The sequence below is a fragment of the Aythya ferina genome, assembly GCF_964211825.1.
Source record: "Aythya ferina genome assembly, chromosome: 1".
Classification (NCBI taxonomy): domain Eukaryota; kingdom Metazoa; phylum Chordata; class Aves; order Anseriformes; family Anatidae; genus Aythya; species Aythya ferina.
This window is the reverse complement of record NC_140296.1, coordinates 18,003,624-18,020,640: the sequence shown is the minus strand read 5'-3', so window position 1 is coordinate 18,020,640 and position 17,017 is coordinate 18,003,624. Positions and strand designations below refer to the sequence as shown.

Genomic DNA, 17,017 nt, shown 5'->3' with positions numbered 1-17,017 from the left:
GAAGTGTGCCAACTCCCATAGCCCAGTTTCAATTCTTGCCCACCTAACAGCCAGCAAGGACCTGGACCTACACAGTCAGCAAACACAGTGCTGCAGACACATGTAAACCCTTCCACCTTACTTGCTGCAATGGAAACATTTGTTCCTCCACGACTCCACTTTTATTAATTGCCCATGGAGATGGAAGATCGAGCAATTGCAGCTGTCTGTGGAAATAGTGATTTCACTATCTGGCTGTGTTCTTCCCAACAGGGCAAGGAAAAGTGCGGGTCATGAAGACGCCGCTTACCTGAGGTGGATCAGTCACGCACCGCAGGCAGCAGCAAGCCGCAGGGCGACTTCCACCACCTTGATGTCTCTCACGCAGAAACACGATGCACAGAGAACTGCTTTGGATTCAAAATTTTTAATTCTTTGTGGTTTTGTAAAGATAAACCATGTTCAATACTGAATCAAAGGAGATTTTTAGGGGGTCTAGCCAAAATGGAAATGCTCTGCTAACACTGCCAGCCGACATTTATTCAGCTAATAAACACTGTTCCTGAAAAAAAAAAATGTCAAATATGACTGTCAGCTGAATCAAAGTAAATAAAGAGGCTGCCAAATTTGCCTTGAAAATCCTAATAATTGCCCATGTATACTTTATTTGTGTCAGGCAATGGGCAAAGCAGGGAAAATGCGAAACAGTATTAAAAGAAAGCAACTGAGAGATACTAAGATAGATAAGAAAAACTATAATTAATGTCAGTGCTGAATTATAGGAGATTTGAAGCAAAATACATATTTTAATTTACAGAATGATTCAATCTCAGTATCATTACAAAGAAGCTCTCACCTGCTACTAATATTCTTCTACATTTCAAAAATTATAGTTATATGAAAAGGTAAAAGAAAACGCATGAATCAGATGACTTAAATGTAGCTTGCCAAACAAATAGGAGGGAGCACAGAGATTTTAATGAGCCAGGGAACTTTGATCAGTATGTGGTGACGACTTCTGAAACACAGCAGCATGTCTGCTGACAGCACATGCCAGCAGATGAAGGGCTGCCAAAAGCAAATGTCAGACCTCCATGATCTTCAGCTGAAGTTAGGGAACTTCTTATTTTTCCTGGTGTGTGCCTTTCTTGTACATCCGTGCCCAGGTACATGTTCCTAAAATCAAGCCCAGATCATTTCTCATAGGACAAGGCCAATAACCAAGATGCGAGGCATGATAAGAACAACATACTCGTGGGATTTGTGAGTTCCCTGCTTTTCAGTGATAATTGCATTGCTCTCAGGGCCTGGGAGACTGTGTTTGTAGGAGGGAACTTGGTGGTTCCCCTGTGACTTTGTCTTTTAGGTAGGCTGCAGGGAGATGGAGGCCTCAAAGAGGAGGCCCCAGGGAGTTAATGGGGATGAGCATATGAGGTGGTAACCTCAGCTGATGCTGTCAGCACCAGAAAAAAAATACACACTGAAAATGAATAAATGATGAGTCAGCATATCCCCTCCAGCAGAGGACTCTAGAAAAGGAGCATTTTCTGGCAGATTCCACAGAGTTATTGCTATTACTGATGATATTAGCTGTGGTGTCTTCAGTGCCACAGGGCAACTCCAAGTGCTGGCTCAGTGGCACAGCTCTTGTGTCTGTTTACCCCAGACTGAGTACTACACAGTACAGATTGTGTCTACCTGCCCGGGGCTGTTTGGTTGTTATTTTGCTAATCAAATACCTGCCCTCTGGTATCTTGGCCTAGAAAATAAAGTATTTGGTCTTCAGTGAATTTGGAGACTTTTGGGAAATGGATCCAAGTGGTATCTGAGAGTGTTCTCCACGTCTGTGGAGAAACCTTCAGGTTCACTTGAATGAGTGAGTGACTCACAAAGAATGAGAAGTACTATATTTGCCACTAAATTAGGGAAAAAAAAAAAAAAGAGGAAAAAAAAAAAGCCTGCAGTTCTGAAAGGAGGAAAATTCTGGGCCTTCAGCCACCAGCAACCTGGAGACAAGTCACTGCACCGTTCTATTTGTTTTTCTCATAATGACTTTCTGTCAGTTCCTCAAAGAATTATTTATCTGAATGCATTTCTTGGCATCCTTCTTTCATTCTTTCTTTCCAGAACATTCCCAGTTTCTCTTTGTGGAGAGAGAAGACTGACACTTACCGAAAGCCACAAAAAAATAACAGTAATGAAGTAGAAGAGTTTCTTCTGAATCACCAAGATGCCTGATCAACACAAGATTGGAGGAAAGTAACTGAAAGACTGCAAGAAGGAGTCACTGTAGTGTATAACCAATTACCCAGAGGCTGAGGAAACCACAGCTCTAAAGAACCAAGCAATGCCTGGATCTGGTAAAATACTGAACAAACTGAGTTCAGGAAGACTTTTGTCTCTTTAGTCCAAGCACATTGCATTACTCAGGGATTTTCATATCAGCTGCTGATTGCCTGCCCTCGTGTTTTGGAGATGCTGTATATGAATATGAATGCCCTCAGTGGCTAAGGAGTGAAGCATTTATTGTAGTCTTCTCAGTGGGGTTACTCCTGTTACTGTTTAAAGGAACATTGCAAGACCAGAATCCCTGCTGAGGAAGTGTGCCTGGTCACAGTCTTCAGCAAAGCTTTCAGTGGGGAGAGCTATCTCAGCTAACAGTTCTGTGGATACTTGCTGATAGGAAGAGCTGTCATCCAGGCTGCTCTTCTGAGAGTACGATCCCTTCACACCATCCCTTCACACCATCACAAACCAAAACAGAACTACTTCTATTACACAACATTTCCAACTTGGTCTACACTAATAACTTCCTTAAAGTTCAGCAGTCACACTATAGGGTGCTCTCCTTTCCCCACAGACTGCAGAAGTGTTTAACAAGATTAGCTTTGACCTAATGTTTAGAAAACAGAAGTTCAGAGAAATTAATTTTCACTGTCACTGAATGCTGGGTAATTCCACCCAAAAACTTCCCACCATACTTCCCCAAAGCACTCCTTCCCAAAGACATTTGCCAGACAGAAATCTGTTTTTACTTGTTTACATTGTGCTAGTGGACAATACAGTCCTTTGCTTTTCTGTATTTCCTCAGTCAGTATCCTTCCACTTTAAGTTTACCTCCATCATCTCATTAATGTCCAAAGTGGATCTGACAGATGCTCTCCGGATGACAATCAGTCAAGCCTGTGAAAGAGTATCAATACGCAACTGCAAGCAGTGCAATTTTCTCAGCCTTACCAATATGAAATACTGCATGCTTAAACTTTTATAATGTCAGTGCTCAAATACTTCACTCCTCTGTTACTTGCTGCTTTGGGTGTTTCATGGTACCCGTTCCATACTCTAGATGCTTTCCATAACAGACAACAATCCAGCCACTCATTCAGGCTCCATGTTTTTAGCAGGTTATTCTCACACCACACCTAAACCAAGATAGATCTTGGTGCCTTTTACTCTTGCCATCCATAGCATGCAGCGTCTATCTTTGTAGCATCTATCTACCTCTGCCTCCCTGTAATAGACTGTCCTGTGTATTTTTGATGTATTTTTCTAGTGCAGATTTCCACTATGCCAGAGAAGTGAGTTAATCTTATCCTAGATTCTTCAGTGATATTTGAAATGGCCTTTAAAGCTTACCAATCCATTATGTTCGTATCTTCTGAATAACTCCCAGTTCCCTCACCTTTTGCTACAGAGAGTCATTTCTGTCCTCGTCTTGAATGCTTGGTGAAAAAGAAGTCATTTCAAAAAGTTTGGAGGTTTGACAAATACAAGCAGTGGTGGGCCTGAGCTTTTTCAGGAAGCTGATGAATACTTGGTGAATTGGAGTTGAACTAGCAGAAATATCTAGGCTTGTTTCTAAGTGTGCATGGAAATATCAGAAGGCAAGAGATTAGCTGTTAGACATTAGATACAATGGAAGCATATTTGGGGCCATATTTTCTCCTAGAGGTGTTGGATATTTGCTGATAAATCATTCACTAAATTGACTTGGAGCGGATATTTGTAGCACCTTGTTTCTTAGATTTACTTGATACAATCCTTGGAGGAAGAGAAGATTTTCTATGCCTACTTCAGCCCTTTACAATTATCTTGTGTCAAACACCTCTTGAATCACATTAGCCCGCAAAACTCTCAAGAACGGGCTTGATGAGTGAATTAAAACTCTGCAGCACAGAGGCAGGCAGAGGTCTCTAGGAATCCACTGAAAGGAGCTTGCCACATAGCTCCACTGACGGTTTGGGCCATTTCCTCCTCCCTGGAACAGATCTGGTTCTTGTCCACCAGAAATAAATTATACAAATAGCTCCAAAGAGCAACTCCATTGTTTTTGGAATAGACTAGACTGCGCTGAGTAAATAACAGATATTATTACAGAAATGTCCTGGGCTGGGAAAATGTATTTTCCCTGCCTTGCAAAGCTTTCTTGCCAACAACCCTCTTCAAAATGTAAAGCCAAGGGCTGAGCTGTTCTATCCACAAACTTAGCTGGCCAAATCCCTTGTGGACGTAAATCATCTGAATTCAGCTCTGCTGGAGTAATTGGAGCTCTACTGATTTACATCTGCTGAAGACCGTTGGCAGCACACACCTGGGGAAGAAAACAGAACATGCTGGTAGCCATACAAATGCATACATACAGTCCTTCCTTACCTATGGCTGTGAGACTGCATTTTTGTTTAAATGAGAAAACAATTAATAGATTTTGTATATGACAAAATAAACAAGGTTTATACTAACATGAGTCAACAGCTAGATTAATTTACTTGAGATGTTAGGTGTTGTTGGGGAGGGGTTTAACCAGAAGTCTTCTGTTTAAATGAATTTTTGCTCCCAGATTGTTTGGCTTTTGAGTAGCGCTAGTGTCAGCCTTTTCTAGAACGTATTTTAACGTGGATACTGAAAAGTACGCCTTAAACCTAACAAAAATTTGATGGATCAGTAAATGACTGCTAGACGCTCATCACAGCCAACCTGAGCTATTATCAGGACTGGAAGCCAAAACTTCAAGCACCCACCCCTACCTTATGGATGGGGACACCGTGGAACTATGGGCTCATGGACCTGGCAGTGGTGGTTTAAGAAGCTGCTAACCTCCAAATGCCTGTCTTTCCCTCCCTCCTTACCTTCTTTCTCCCCCACACTTGCACAAAACTGCCTTCACCCACCAGGCATGTCACCTAGCCTGTTCTAGCAGAGTTAGCTGCTATAGCTTAAATTACTGAAGGATCTTCTCAAGACCCACTAACTGGGTCACAGATGGGAGGAGGGAAGAGGTGAGAGAAATTTTTACATGACTACACCTACAAGAGCCTGTCAGACTGTGGCTGTGTATGTTAGCATCACAAAGCACAATATCATCAGATTTTCAGACAGTGAGATGCATTTGCACCCCCAGTGACCATCAAGCAATTTCATTTAAATACCTCTCACTATCCTTACCCAAAACATTTCATTGTAATGGAAAGCACTTACCAAAGACACCTGGTTTTGCCTGTTCACTTTGTCCCTGTGCACAGAAGAAATACAAGCTTCCATTGATTAAAAGGTGACGCTTTAACTATTGTAAGACCTTTTCCAGCTTCCCAGAAATTGTGTGCTTTGAAAGTATGCTAATTTTCTCACTCTCCCAGAAAGTGCCCCCTTGGAAACGCTGCATTATACAAGAAATGCAATGCGTATCAGAGCAATTTCTGGTGCTTTCTTCTGATTTCCATATGTCTGGCAATTTCGCATAATCAGGGTAGACGTACCTAGCACTGTATCTTCTACCCAGCAAATGTTACTTTGGCTGGAATCTGAGCTGGAAACTTGCACAGGTTTGCACATACATCCGAGTCCAAACAGCTTCTTATTGGCACCTCGCTGTGCCTCTGCGTAGGTTTTTGTGGCAGTCTATGCTCATGTCTCTGCTGCTAAACATGGAGTCAGGGCCTGATCCTGGGCTTGGAGGACACAGGACGTGGAGCATCCTGCACCCAGCCAGTGGCCTGCCTACAGCAGGTCTGCCCTGGCAAGCTCCTGGAGCCCCTTTGTCAATTCAGCCTTACCAGGACCAGTCAGGAGTCATGGATGGGCTGTGAAAGGTTGGAATCCCCCCAGTACACCCACATAAGACTGGAGGCCCCGTGTGGAAGTGGATCTCCCCTTGAGCTCCCAGTGCTCTGCATCCCTTGCAGAGGCAGCGAGCCCCAGCAGTGCCACGGCAGCTAGCACGAGCAGCAGAGAGCTGCGAGGGGTAACCAGCACCTCTCTGGAGAGAGACACAACTGCTGCTGTTATGATAGTGCTCTGGGAATTAGTTACTGCTGACTTATTTATCTGCCTAATTAATTTCTCGTCTTTAATAAAACTGTTGCTTATTAGCCATTTAATTCATGTTTCTGAGTGGGAAGAGTAGCTCCTTCAGTGCAATAAAGCTTAGCATCACTTTCTCCAGTTCCTGGCTGTGGGGTTTTGAGAGTGTATGTGTGTTGTTTTTTTTTTTTTTTTTTTTTTTTTTTTTAATAATCCGCTTACATTTGAAGCTGCCCTTTCTCTCTGCTGCTTGAAAGGAGAGAGGAGCTAGGATTTCTTAGTGAGTCATTATCCTTTCACCATCCATCCCAACCCACTGAACAAAATCCGCTTATGGACAAGATCTGTGGGGTCGCACACCCCAGAGCTGAGAATCCACCTGGTCCTGTCTTACAGAATTGCACAATCAGAATGACTGAGGTTGACGGGGGGCTGTGGCGGTCTCCTGGTGCCACTGCTGCCCAAGCAGGGACACCCAGAGCAGGCTGCCTAAGCCCACGTCCAGGCGGCTTTTGGAGATCCCCAAGGAGGAGACCCCATTGGTCCCTGCCTTGGGTGGAACTGACTCTTTTAGCTTTGGCTCATCAAGGGGATACAAACTGGTGTCTCTTTTTGAGTCACTGCAAGGAGGGAGTTTGGACCACCAGCTCTTCAGCAAAGCCTTCAGTTAGATGTTGCCGGTGTCTGGCATTACAGAGCCATGAGAAATTTGGAAGTATGCAAGTGCTCCAGGTCTAATGTTGTAATACGCTGGGGAGGGTCTTGTGACCAGGGAACAAACGTACTGGATTACTGCATATGCACTAAAGAAAGCCTGGCCTGCCTTCCGAGAAATTTTACCTCTCTGCTCTGCACTGCCTTGCTAGGGATTGCAAAGGGATTCATCAACCAGCTGACGATCTGCCCCTGTTGCAGCAGGTCTCTGCCCATGGTTCTGCCATTCACAGCATACCTCCGTGGTGATTTACTCCAGTGCTGTTGAGCTGTCTGTACCTCGATTTTTTACTAACTCTACAGATGCTTTGCAGCCCTGCATGCTGCCTCGCTAAGGATAAATTGTGTTTTCAGGTCATTTTTGTTTTAAGCACCAAAAGGTTTTTGTGCACAGGAACACATAAATTAAACATTATTAATGTTATTACTGTGATTGCATGTTCCAGTTCCCAGGCTTATTTTAATGATGTACATTATGAAAAAGCCATGTTGGCATAACAGTGAAAAATATGCTGCTCTCCATGACATTTCATTTTATGGATCGACAGGAGAAGTCTATGATGATGACTAATTTCATGATAAGATCATGTCACTTACTGCCTGCCATAAATGAAATGTCATATGCAGTCACCTATTCTTCATTCTTGAATTCATTCTAATTACTGTCCTTAAATGAATGACTGTGGCTGAGATTCCCTGCAGACAACAGGACTGTCTTTGCCTTTATCCTCTAATACATGCCAAATCCACACACAGGCTAAGACTTGACCTTAAATTAATATAAATTCTGGTTTAGCTGTCAATTACACCCATTCTTTTAATGTATGAAACCATATGTATCCGTGGGCTTTGTGCACTCAGCTTGATCCCTCCTTTCGGGTTCATTTCATAATGCCTCTTAGTTGTAGGACTCTCAATTTAATCTAGACATTTTCTTTCCAGTTGATTTACTAAGGTTTCTATTCTACACATAGATGATTGGATAAAGTAACATAAATCTCCCAATGATTAGAAAATGTGATCATTTATTACATGGACAATCAGTTTATTTAAAAACATAATTGGTTTGTACCTCAGGAAACCTCTCCCCAGTTGTGATAAACTATAAATAATTACTGGCTCTCCTTCAGTGAAATTAAAAGCCACACAATGCTGTTACTAGGAATGTGTGATTTGCTGGAGAAAACAGGTTCTGTTTTCCCTCTATTTTCACCAGATTGATTTTTCTTTCTTCTCATACCTTAAGAGACAGAGGGAAATAGAACAGGTAGATTTTAGGGGACACAGATTGACAAAGTTAGCATAATATTGCCAGAATTATCAGTGACTGTGGGAATTTAGTTCACAGTCCTCCTCCTAATCAAGTGAAAGGCAAAATCTTCAGTGATGATAGGAGGTGTTAATGGCCCTTCTAGAAGCAAACTGGCCAGGTTTTCTGATCCTTAAAGCTGCATCCTAAAAGCTTCCCTGGCCGAGAGCCACAAGACATCTCACACACATTGAAGAGCTGGGGCATGAGGAACAGATCACAGACGGGAGCTGACAATGTCTCCCTTAGAAGAAGAAAAGATTTTTGGGTGTTGATGGATGTGGACCGTTAGGTTGCAGAGGAACTCAGTGACATTGGACTGAGGACACTCTAATAGCTCACAGCTCCCAGCACACTCCCAAAGCCAGGGATCTGCATGGGAGTGTCTCACAGGCAAACACAGCTCTGCTATCAGCCAGGTGATGCTGCCGTGGCATAGAAATTGCACTTGAATGACAGGATGTCCAAATTCAGCTCAAGAACACAGGCTGGCAGCTCTGCTGTTTTGGGTGCTATTTCAAATGAATGCTTTTACTTCTATTCTCACAGGTCTGCATTGCTAACAGAGGCATATGGGTGAATTTGTGTAGTGTAATCTCAGGGATAAATTTGCTATCAGCTGGGTAAAACCTAGCTGTCTGCATGCTCAAATTATCTTTATTGGGCCCACTCCTCTACCTGGATGCTGGTCCTGTTATCTGCCTTATCTTCATCTCTTCCTACTTGAGAATTTGCGGCTCTGGAAGGATGTTCTGAGCCCTGTCAGCAAGATGCCATCTCCTTAGCTTTCTACTGTGGTTCACTTATTTGTAAGATGGGAGTAACATTTACTGACTTGACAAGGTCTTCTGGAGCATTCACACATTCAGATCTCTAAAGCTTTCCAAGACCATTCTCAAGCTGTAATGTCAGGCATCATTATTCACACAAATTGTTTTGAGTCAGACCTCTACTTCTGGAGAAGTCTTGCTGCAGTGCCAATGACAATGAAATTCACTTTTCAGTCACACAGTGAAACACAGGTTCTGAATTAACCAGCCGATTTATCTGTGTGTAAGGCTCTCTTGATGGTCACCCACCTGTTGGAAGTTACTGGCAGAGCTAGACTCTATGTTGCAGATGAACAGCACAGGTAGCAGATTTATAGTGATGAAGATATTATTTGTTTGTATTTGTTTCTGGCACCTCAATTTTCTTAAATACTGTGGATTCTGCTACCAGCTTGAGCAATTTCCTTATCAAGAACGATCAGTCATTCACTGTGCAATCTGCTCTCACCCTTAGCATTTATTCTATTCTTAATTACCATGCTGTCAGGTTCGTCCTTGTAGGATAAATTGCACTGCCCCACAGTACACTGATAAAGCACTGAAATATTAAACTCCTGTAAACAAAAGTCATGTGTACAACAAGCAGAAAGTGAAGGGGAGGAGAGGAGACGGAAGAGTCCAGACTGGCAAGCTCTCAAGCCATTCAGCCATGTCCAGGAGCTGACGGTCAGTGTTCGCACAGCAAGGAGTGATGGGGGGGAGGGAAGAAGAGCAAGATGAGGCATAGCACAGCAAGACTTGTTCAGGCTATGTGAAGTGTTTAAGACCTGAGTCCAGGCCCATTAGAATCAACTAAAAGGCTTCCATGGAAAGCCATACGTTTGAATTAATCTCTTGGTTTCAGAGTAAATCAGCTTTTTATCAGTTCTTACAGCTGGTCTGATCCAGGAACAAGAAGGTCAAGTGACTTTCCTGAGATGACACGGTGATGGAGTGCCTCATTTCTGTTTAAACCTAGAACTATTCTGGTTGTCATAATTGTCTACCTACCTAGGCATTTATAAAACATCCATCATTGTGGTATCTCAGCACTTCGACAGTCACTTAAGCAGGCGACCCTCTGAAAATCTATTCACCACAGCCTCGTACTTGCTGACTAGGGAGGGAGCTATTCTTTTTCATCCTTCTCCTGTCTCCAAGGAACTGAAAGCAAACTCTTTTTTCTATTGCTATGGAGAAGAGAATCACACTACCCAGGCTTGTTAACTACTAGCTGTGTAAGACAAACATCACTAATAAAAATCTGTCCTATAATTTAAAAGTCAATTTCTTTTCCAAATAGAAATACTAATTTGCAGCAGAGCACCACCCTCTCTTTGCTAATAGATTCGATATCTTTTATTTTTATTTTTTCCCTGTCTGGAGTCAGTAAAATAAATGAACACACAGTTATTTTGGCCAAATATGTTCTTTATTTGCAGCCACCTCAAATAACATTTTATATCTCTCCTACTCCCAGCTGTTACGTCTCAAACCTGTATCATCAGCTTTGGCAAGGAAAGAATATCCTGTCTAGTGCCCGGCAATATCCAGCTTTATAACCTTTGCTCATGCTTATTCTGTGGGAGGGCAGTGCATATCTGAAAAAATAAAAATATATGTATATATATTAGAAATCAGCATGCAAAAAGAATTATGGGAAACAAATAAACTAGAGAAGACTTTGTGTGAAACTCAAATAGCTCAGTGCAGAACCAGCCTGAGAAGAAAATTGCATGGTGGAGGTGGGATTCAGGAGGAATTTTTCCACTAAAATATGACAACCCACCTACAATCATTCACCACCTTATTATTAAAAAAGATAATAGAGATAACACACAGAAGACACTTTCCATAGTCATTTGATTGCAGTCATATCAGGAACCAAAAATAGATTTCTGCCCTTAGGTCTGTTGTATAGTTTAGTAAACTATATGCTCTGAATGTGACTAAATGGGTTGTTTTTTAGTTTTTTAATTAATTCAAAAATTTTCTGTATTTTTTTAAAACTCTTTTCTTCTGGTTGCTTATCTTAGCTTTGCCCTGGATATACCTAAGGGATCTAATTTATGTAAACTACCCAATTATCTTTCAACTGCTGTCTGTCTCCGTTGCAATTTATAAATGAATCTGAATCTAGAAGAAGGTATGTAATTATATGAATAATCAGAAAAAGAAAATGAAGAAAAAACACAATATTTCTTTATTATCTAGAAAGTTAACATTGCTCTCAGCAAATCTTTCCAAAACCAGAAATTTATCCTTGGCTTTCCTGCCTCAGTTTCACATTGATTTCAAAGACACCTATCATAGATTGAAGGGCACCAGCATCCATTTCAAATTTATGCCCTATAATGCTCATAAGTAGAGTCTTTCTGGCAACTCCTGGGGCTTCACACCATACAACTTCAAAATGGAGAGAAAAAAAAAGCAAGCATTGTAACTGGAATGACGGGGCAAAGGGACATTGAAGAACAAGGAAATTCATAGCTCCTGAAAGGCTTAAAATATTAGATCGAGCTGTCTTAGAGCGTTTAGATGACCCGATTGCTGCTGTTGAGAGACAAAATACACTCTTTGCATACCTCCAAGAGAAGAAACTGTGACTGGTGACTCACATTATGGCACTGCCTGACCTTCCTAATTCTCTCATGTCCTCAATGTTCAGTGCAAAGGACACTCAGTCAATCAGAAGGCTGTGGCCAGGCTGCTGCTGTGTAAAACCAAGGTTCTCTTGTAGGGTTGAACCCGAAATCTGTGCTTTGTACTCTGTATCCTACAGTGTCTCAGACAAGAAGTTTTAGAGAAAGGCATTAACATATCACAGTAGTTTGGTAGTCTGGACAAAGAGCACTGAAGCAATGTTCCCTCCAGAATCTGATTAATTAATTCTGGTAATTCTGACACCCCTAGAAACACCCTGATTAGTTTGTGTACTCAACAACTTCCTTTGACAAGAAATTCCATAGCTGAATTACTGGTTCTGTGAATAAGTACTTCCTTTAAGAGGTCTTCAGGCTCGCACCTTTCAATTTTATTGAAAGTCCAATTTTTCTGTGCTCTGAGACACAAGAGGAAAAGTTTCCAACCTCTTCACTGTATGACATTAATGATCCTATTATACTTTTTTTTTTTTTTCTTTTAGACCTTTCCTTCACCTCCTTTATAAGGACTTTAATAATGTTCTTATAAATAGTTCATAATACATATTTTCAGACTATAAATTGTTCACCTCGACTCAGAGGTTCTCCTCTTTATAGGTTTTCAAGGTTTTGTAGTACCAAGGAAAATGTTTAGTTTGCACTTGTTTTTGGGTGTTATTAGTGTTGCATCTATCTCAAGAGTTAGCATCCTCCCAACTCTACATACAGCCCAACACTTTTCTGCTCAATTTCTTTCTTAACTATCCATACTGGACCAGTACTCCTCTCTTGTGGTCCCACAGAGATATCTGGAGTGGGCAGCTAAAAGAGCTGTGGTTCCCTCCTTGAACTGTGTTTTCAGTTCATCAGACCTGACTCTGGTGTGTGATGCCCAACATAGGTGCAACACCTCAGAGGAAGTTGGCTACAGTGTGAGCCAAATCCTGTCACCTGCAGCCAACAAAGAGGGTCATAAAAGACTATGCTGCATACCCGTTGTAGGAACATAGGAAGATTTCAGCAAAATAAAACAAAGCCATCCAGCAGCTTTGGTCCTATACAAAAGGGACCACTTTCATTACAGATTGGTAGCTGAGAAGAGCTGACACATGAACACTGCTAAACATTGCATAGATTGTTATGGTGACCTCCAGTCGTGTTGTAAGTAAGTGAATGTCTGCAACTTCTAATAGATAAAATATCACAGTTGGTACTTTCCCAGAATATTTTTATTTTGTCAAAAACATTGTGACAAAAATCCATGAAACTATGCAGGTTCACAGTATTCCAAATAAATTTATGATTTTTACATAGCAAAGTTTTAGTAGCAGGAAGAGGCTGCAGGGGTGACCTCTGTGAGGAGATCCCAGCAGCTGCCCCAAGTCAGGGCAGATCTAGCTCCAGATGGCTCCAAAAGGGACCAGAGCTGAGCCACAAGCGACACCAGTTGGGCCTCTGGAAGAGTAGACTGAAGGAAAGGGAAATCTGCTGTGCTTCAGCAGCTGGGAGAGAGGGGTGAGAGCTGAGAGAGCAGCAGCCCTGCAGCCCCCAAGGGGAGTGCAGCAGGAGGGCAGGAGGTGCTCCAGGCACAAGGCAGCACAAGTTCCTCTGCGGCCCTTAATCCTGACAGATGGACCCCGTGGGACGGAGCCGTGTGGGAGCAGTTCCTGAAGAGCTGCAGCCTGTGGGCAGCCCCCGCAGGCTCAGTTCGGGAAGGACGGCATCCATGGGAGGGACCCCACGGGGAGCAGGGGCAGAGAGGGACCCTGAGGGAGCGGCGGAGACGAAGCGCCAGGGACTGACCGCAGCCCCCATTGCCCATTCCCCTGTGCTGCTTGGGGAGGAAGTTGGGGGGTGGTGGTGTGGGAGGAGGTGTTTTGGTTTTAGTTCTCACTTCTTTATTCCAATATTAATAAGCAATAAATTAAATTAATCTTCTTTATGCTGAGTCAGTTTTCCTTATGATGGCAACTGGTGAGTAATCTCCCTGTCCCCATCTCAACCCATGAGTCCTTTTTCACCATATTTTCTGCCCCTATTCTGTTGAGGAAGGGAGAGTGCAGGAGTGCTTTTGTGGAACTTAGCTAGCCATCAGTGTGAAACCACCACCATGATGAAAATACCAGGTGGATAAAAATGAAGAGGAATGCATGGGAAATTAAACTGACCTTTTCCTCATGACAATATCCAGGCAGTGAGGAGAGCAGCATGCTACTTGAGGACATATTTTTGCTGTATTGAGATTTTTTTTTTTTCTTTACAATCTTTGATTGTAAGTTCATCAATACCAAAAAAAGTTTTTATTGCTCTTTGATTTATAATTATTAGGAAATGTATTGCAATGACCTCTGACAATACCAAGGAGAGTTTCAGGAATCTCCAGATGCAGCACTGCCCATGCACTTTTTCTTTCTTTCTTTTTCTATACCCACGGAAGTTCAAGACTAGCTTCTCAGCAGACCAGTCAAAGTGTGGCCTCAGCAGAGCCCAGGAAACCTCAAAAACCTGTGGGACACCCCATGCCCCTGCACACCCAGTGGGTTAGTGCAGGGCCAGACCTGCCTGAGCAAACTGCTGTCCTGCAACTGCAAGGCAGCTGGCTGTGGGGAAGAGGCAGGGAAGCAATGCTGGGGCCACGGCCCCAGGGAGCCTGTCCCAGTGCCCGAGCACCCTCTGGGTGCAGACCCTTTCCCTAACCCCCAGCCTCACCCTCCCCTGTCCCAGCTCCATGCCATTCCCTCGGGTCCTGTCGCTGTCCCCAGAGAGCAGAGCTCAGCGCCTGCCCCTCCGCTCCCCTCGTGAGGGAGCTGCAGGCCGCCATGAGGCCTCCCCTCAGCCTGCTCTGCTCGGGGCTGAGCAAACCAAGGGACCTCAGCTGCTCCTCATACATCTTCCCCTCTAGACCCTTCACCAATTTTGTAGCCCTCCTTTGGATACTTCCTAGTAGTTTTAGGTCCTTCTCTTACTGTGGTGCCCAAAACTGCACACAGTGCTCAAGGTAAGGCCACACCATCTAGGAACAGAGCGGGACAACCACTTCCCTCAACAAACTAGTAATGCTGTGCCTGAAATTGCGATTAATTCTTCAGGCAGCAGCAGTACAGCTCTGTTTGGATTTTGAAAGACTGTCCTAGCTTTACTCTCGTGCTGTATGCTGTAGCTTTATCTTTTTTTGCTGTGTATTCCATGAAGATCCATGAATACATATATAAGCATATATATATATAAGTATATATATATAAATTGATATACTTGTAAATCATAATATGAATGTTCAGTGCTATGCCATACTGTACAGATGCACAATTGGAAGATATGACACCCAACATAGTGTTTATGTGTTCTACTCTTGTTTTCCTGCTCACACAGGTTTATTTTCTCTCTTTCAAGTTCAAAATATGCTACTGAAATAGTCCAGAAAATAAGAGACGTGTCTCAGAATATGTGCTTTGTTCAGCTTTGTGATTATCTGATTTCTCTCTGCCACAGTTCATGCTAGTTAAGCCAAACAAAGACCTACTGTACCTTGACAGCGGGACCATCTGGAGTTCATTCTTGTAATTATTTTCAAACATACACAGGCCTCCTCGGGCAAATAGGTATTTTAAGGCATCACAGGGCATGTGTATTAGCTTATTGTGAATCAAAAGGCGAGTCTCATATCATTCTGAAAATTATGTTTTGGTCATTGTAAATTATCAATCCTGATATAGAAAAAGTGTGAATGAGTGCATGTGTGTGTGTGTGGTATAGATATATAATTACACGGCTGCCCGCCTGCAAGCTGGGGATTACAGATGACAGTCAGGGAAGATTGATTTTTCATCCTAATAGCTTAGAGACTGTCTTTTTAATTGCAACTGTTTTGCCAATTCTTTGCAGGAATTGCATCTGGTAAAGGGAATTAAAGGCATTCAGACTGTGAAAGGAATTGCAGTGTAAATGCATTAGCATCAAGACTTATTTGCATCTAGATACATATTCTGATTGCATATTTTATACGTGAGCAGAGAACACAGTACTCTGTTTTTTACAGGGATGCACTGCAAACTTATATTGCCCAAGCAAAATTTGGAAATTGATGTACCAGATGTAATCATATGCCTTTCTGCCTGACACTCACAAAATGTATGCTTGCTAGGTCTGATTTCCAAAAGTAACTAAGTGACTTAGAAGTCAATGATAAAAAGAGCATTAAAAACAGACTTGCAGAGGAATGGAGATGGATAGTTAGATTTACAAAAGCCTGAAGATGATTTAGGAACCTAATTCACTGTTGTTTTTCAATGCCTTACCAGTTTGACCATTTTGTTGATCTCCAGTAGGTGACTATCTGCATATTTAGATGCTCCAATATCTTTGAAAATCTGACCCTACACATAGAAAACATCACCAAGACTTCACTACATCAGAATAATAAAAAAAAGAGTTACTTACTTCTTGTGAGTTTTTGATAATTACTCATCCTCTGTCATTCTTATTTGCTAGTTAATGAAGGACTACCCCTAGGGACTGGAAAGATGAGATCAATTTTACTTGGTGTTAGACGTTTCTACTCTAGGTTTCATCAGCTGTGTTTCTCCCCACCCCAATGGAAAGTAAAAAGCACTAGCAGGGCAAGATTTATTTGACCTTTATTAGATATCTAATTAAATATGAGGTGACTCATGCTTAGAAGAGCTTCTTTCTCTGCAGTTCTCTCTTAAGAAAACCAAGAGAAGCAGCTCAGGTGTAGATATCTTGATTAAACATACAACATAGGGAGGAGCACAACAAGCACATTCAGGGAAATTATCATTATTTATCTCCACTTGGTAATAGTGAAATATTATGTCCAGTTCAAGAGGGATATGGAGAAACTGGAGAGGGCTCAGAAAGGGGCTACCAAGCTGGTCAAGGACTTCAAGGGGACACACTCCCCGCTCCCAAGGGGAGGGTGTGAGAAATGGCCCTATTTAGTCTGGGGATAAAAATGCTAAAGGGAGATACCACAGCAGCCAAAAACTACTCAAAATGCAGTTGTAAAGATGACAGCGCTAAAGCCTTTAGTGGTTGATGAGGTAACAAGGAACAACAGCCAGAAACCACGGTGTTGGGGATTCAGACCGGACCCAAAAGGGTGGTAAAATCTCCCTTCTTCAAGCTGTTCAAGATTTGGTTAGACAACCCTGGTTGACGTGACCTGATGATGAGTTAGTCCGAATTTGGGTGGGAGGTTAACCTCCAGACTTCCAGAAGTACCTTGCCACCAATATTTCTACAGTAGA

At 42.5% G+C, this 17,017-nt stretch overlaps 1 long non-coding RNA gene across 1 annotated transcript; it reads right to left on the bottom strand.

Annotated features, from left to right (window-relative positions):
- Window positions 1–10,521: 10,521 nt before the first annotated feature.
- LOC311430335 lies at window positions 10,522–14,376 on the bottom strand. Its single transcript, XR_014688706.1, has 2 exons — window positions 13,919–14,376; window positions 10,522–10,709 (listed from the first exon to the last, which is right to left on the bottom strand). It is a non-coding gene; the product is annotated as an uncharacterized lncRNA (long non-coding RNA).
- Window positions 14,377–17,017: the final 2,641 nt, after the last annotated feature.